This window comes from Arachis hypogaea, chromosome 14 (assembly GCF_003086295.3).
Source record: "Arachis hypogaea cultivar Tifrunner chromosome 14, arahy.Tifrunner.gnm2.J5K5, whole genome shotgun sequence".
NCBI lineage: Eukaryota > Viridiplantae > Streptophyta > Magnoliopsida > Fabales > Fabaceae > Arachis > Arachis hypogaea.
Genome location: NC_092049.1, coordinates 26,052,859 through 26,057,552, shown reverse-complemented (window position 1 = coordinate 26,057,552; position 4,694 = coordinate 26,052,859). Strand labels below are relative to the sequence as shown.

General features: G+C 39.3%; 1 non-coding gene across 1 annotated transcript; it reads left to right on the top strand.

The window, feature by feature from the left end:
- The first annotated feature begins 3,641 nt into the window (after positions 1-3,641).
- On the top strand, positions 3,642-3,749 carry LOC112746524 (small nucleolar RNA R71). Its single transcript, XR_003174404.1, has one exon. It is a non-coding gene; the product is annotated as a small nucleolar RNA R71 (small nucleolar RNA).
- Positions 3,750-4,694: the final 945 nt, after the last annotated feature.

Genomic DNA, 4,694 nt, shown 5'->3' with positions numbered 1-4,694 from the left:
TCTTGAATAGTTTTGGCATCTCACTTTATCCATTGAGGTTCAGAATGATTGGCATCTATAGGAACTCAGAGTTCAGATAGTGTTATTGATTCTCCTAGTTCAGTATGTTGATTCTTGAACACAGCTACTTTATGAGTCTTGGCCGTGGCCCTAAGCACTTTGTTTTCCAGTATTACCACTGGATACATCAATGCCACAGACACATAATTGGGTGAACCTTTTCAGATTGTGACTCAGCTTTGCTAAAGTCCCCAATTAGAGGTGTCCAGGGTTCTTAATCACACTCTTCTTTTGCTTTGGACCTTGACTTTAACCGCTCAGTCTCAAGTTTTCACTTGACACCTTCACGCCACAAGCACATGGTTAGGGACAGCTTGGTTTAGCCGCTTAGGCCAGGATTTTATTCCTTTAGGCCCTCCTATCCACTGATGCTCAAAGCCTTGGGATTCTTTTTATTTACCCTTGCCTTTTGATTTTAAGGGTTATTGGCTTTTTGCTCTTGCCTTTTGGTTTTAAGAGCTTTTGGCTTTTTCTGCTTGCTTTTTCTTTTTCTTTCTATTTCTTTTTTTTTGCCATTTTTTTCTGCAAGCTTTTGTATTCACTGCTTTTTCTTGCTTCAAGAATCATTTTTATGAATTTTCAGATTATCAAATAACATGTCTCCTTGTCATCATTCTTTCAAGAGCCAACATATTTAACATTCTTAAACAACAACTTCAAAAGACATATGCACTGTTCAAGCATTCATTCAGAAAACAAAAAGTATTGTCACCACATCAATATAATTAAACTAAGTTCAAGGATAAATTCGAAACTCATGTACTTCTTGTTCTTTTGAATTAAAAACATTTTTCATTTAAGAGAGGTGATGGATTCATAGGACATTCATAACTTTAAGACAAAGTTACTAAATACTAATGATCATGTAATAAGAACTAACATAGATAAGCACTTAACATAAAGAAAATGAAAAACAGAAAATTTGAGAACAAGGAATGAGTCCACCTTAGTGATGATGGCATTTCCTTCTTGAGGAACCAATGATGTCCTTGAGCTCTTCTATGTCTCTTCCTTGTCTTTGTTGCTCCTCCCTCATAGCTCTTTGATCTTCTCTAATTTCATGGAGGATGATTGAGTGCTATTGATGTTCCACCTTTAGTTGCTCCCAATAATTGTGTGGAGGAAATTGTATCCCCTGAGGTATCTCAGGGATCTCTTGATTTGCAGTCAAATGTTCTACCACTGAGCTATAGACCCTTGATGGAAGCTTTTGTCTTCCCTTTCCTCTTTCTAGAGGTTTCTCTGGCCTTAGGTGCCATCAATGATTATGGAAAAACAAAAAAAAGCAATGCTTTTACCACACCAAACTTAGAATGTTGCTCGCCCTCGAGCAAAAGAAGAAAGAATAGAAGAAGAAGAAGATGTGGAAGAATCTAGGATTATGAGGAGGGAAGGTGGGGATCTTGTGGGGTCCACAGATCCTGAGATGATCCTGTGAGGTTCACAGATCTTGAGGTGTCAAGGATTTACATCCCTGCACCAATTAGGCATGTAAAATGCCTTTGCATGCAATTCTGGCGTTTAAACGCCGAACTGATGCTTGTTCTGGGCATTCAACGCCCAGATGCAGCATGTTTCTGGCGTTGAACGCCAGTTCTATGCTTGTTTCTGGCGTTCAGCGCCAGATCCATGCTCTGTTCTGGCGTTGAACGCCAGCCAGATGCTCCTTACTGGCGTTTAAACGCTAGTAAGTCCTTCCTCCAAGGTGTGATTTTTCTTCTGCTGTTTTTGATTCTGTTTTTAATTTCTTGATTTATTTTGTGACTCCACATGATCATGAACCTAATAAAACATGAAAGAACAATAAAAATAAAATTAGATAAATAAAAATTGGGTTGCCTCCCAACAAGCGCTTCTTTAATGTCAATAGCTTGACAGTGGGCTCTCATGGAGCCACACAGGTGATCAGGTCAATTTTATAGACTCCCAACACCAAACTTAGAGTTTGGATATGGGAGTTCAACACCAATCTTAGAGTTTGGCTGAGGCCTCCCAACACCAAACTTAGAGTTTGGGGGCTCTGTATGACTCTGTTTTGAGAGAAGCTTACTGTGCCTCTTTTCCATGTTTACAGAAGGATGTCCTTGAGTTTTAAACACAAGGGAGTCCTCATTCAATTGAAGGACTAGTTCATCTCTGTCAACATCAATCACAGCTCTTGCTGTGGCTAGGAAGGGTCTTCCAAGGATGATGGATTCATCCTCATCCTTCCCAGTATCTAGGATTATGAAATCAGCAGGGATGTAAAGGCCTTCAACCTTTACTAACACGTCCTCTACCTGTCCATAAGCCTCTTTTCTTGAATTGTCTGCCATCTCTAATGAGATTTTAGCAGCTTGTACCTCAAATATTCCCAGTTTCTCCATTACAGAGAGTGGCATGAGGTTTATTCCTGACCCAAGGTCACATAGAGCCTTCTCAAAGGTCATGGTGCCTATGGTGCAAGGTATTAGGAACTTTCTAGGATCCTGTTTCTTCTGAGGCAATCTCAGTTGATCCAATGCATTTAGTTTATTGGTGAACAGGGGAGGTTCATCTCCCCAAGTCTCACTACCAAATAAATTAGCATTCAGCTTCATGATTGCACCAAGAAACTTGGCAACTTGCTCTTCAGTAACATCCTCATTCTCTTCAGAAGAAGAATACTCATCAGAGCTCATGAAGGGCGTAAGGAGGTTTAATGGAATCTCTATGGTCTCTAGATGAGTCTCAGAGTCCTTTGGTTCCTCAAAGGGAAACTCCTTATTGATCACTGGACGTCCCAGGAGGTCTTCCTCACTGGGATTCACGTCCTCCTCCTCTCTTGTGGGTTCGGCCATGATGGTCAATTCAATGGCCTTGCACTCTCCTTTTGGATTTTCTTCTGTATTGCTTGGGAGAGCATTAGGAGGGGTTTCAATGATCTTTTTACTCAGCTGGCCCACTTGTGCCTCCAAATTTCTAATGGAGGACCTTGTTTCATTCATGAAACTCAGAGTGACCTTAGATAGATCAGAGACTAAGTTTGCTAAATTAGAGGTATTTTGTTCAGAGTTCTCTGTCTGTTGTTGAGTGGATGATGGAAAAGGCTTGCTATTGCTAAACCTGTTTCTTCCACCATTATTAAAGCCTTGTTGAGGCTTTTGTTGATCCTTCCATGAGAGATTTGGGTGATTTCTCCATGAGGGATTATAGGTGTTTCCATAGGGTTCACCCATGTAATTCACCTCTGCAATTGCAGGTTTTTCAGGATCATAAGCTTCTTCTTCAGAAGATGCCTCTTGAGTACTGCTGGATGCAGCTTGCATTCCATTCAGACTCTGAGAAATCATATTGACTTGCTGAGTCAATATTTTATTCTGAGCCAATATGGCATTCAGAGTATCAATTTCAAGAACTCCCTTCTTCTGGGGTGTCCCATTACTCACAGGATTCCTCTCAGAAGTGTACATGAACTGGTTGTTAGCAACCATGTCAATGAGTTCTTGAGCTTCTGCAGGAGTTTTCTTTAGGTGAATGGATCCACCTGCAGAAGTATCCAATGACATCTTAGCTAATTCAGACAGACCATCATAGAATATATCCAGGATGGTCCATTCTGAAAGCATGTCAGAAGGACACTTTTTGGTCAGTTCCTTGTATCTCTCCCAAGCTTCATAGAGGGATTCACCTTCTTTTTGTCTGAAGGTTTGAACATCCACTCTAAGCTTACTCAGCTTTTGAGGAGGAAAGAACTTGGCTAAGAAAGCCTTGACCAGCTTATCCCAAGAGTTCAGGCTATCTTTAGGTTGAGAATCCAACCATATTCTAGCTTTGTCTCTCACAGCAAAAAGGGAAAAGCATGAGCCTGTAGATTTCAGGATCTACTCCATTAGTCTTAACAGTATCACAGATCTGCAAGAATTCAGTTAAGAACTGAAAGGGATCTTCAGATGGAAGTCCATGAAACTTGCAGTTTTGTTGCATCAGAGAAACTAATTGAGGTTTAAGCTCAAAATTGTTTGCTCCAATGGTAGGGATGGAGATGCTTCTTCCATGTAAATTGGAATTAGGTGCAGTAAAGTCACCAAGCATCCTCCTTGCATTATTATTATTTTCGGCTGCCATATCCTCTTCTTGTTCGAAAATTCCTGTAAGGTTGTCTCTGTATTGTTGTATTTTAACTTCTCTTAGTTTCCTTTTCAGAGTCCTTTCAGGTTCAGGGTCTGCTTCAACAAGAATGTTCTTGTCCTTGCTCCTGCTCATATGAAAGAGAAGAGAACAAGAAAAGAAGGGAAATCCTCTATGTTACAGTAAAGAGGTTCCTTATTGTTAGTAGAAGAAGAAATGGAATAAGAGTGAAGAAGAATGGATAATCCAAACACAAGGGTGAGGATAGGAGCAGAGATATGAGATGAAGAGAAGTGTTAGTAAGTAATTAAATAAATAGAAGAAGATGAGAGAGAGAAATTTTCAAAAATAATTTTTGAAAAGGAGTTGATGATTTTCGAAAATTAAAGGGGAAATAAAATTAAAATTAAAATTTAAAACAATTAGTTAATTAAAAGAATTTTGAAAAAGGAGGGAGATAATTTTCAAAAATTAGAGAGGGAAAATTAGTTAGGTAGTTTTGAAAAAGATATGAAACAAACAAAAAGTCAATTAGTTAGTTGAAA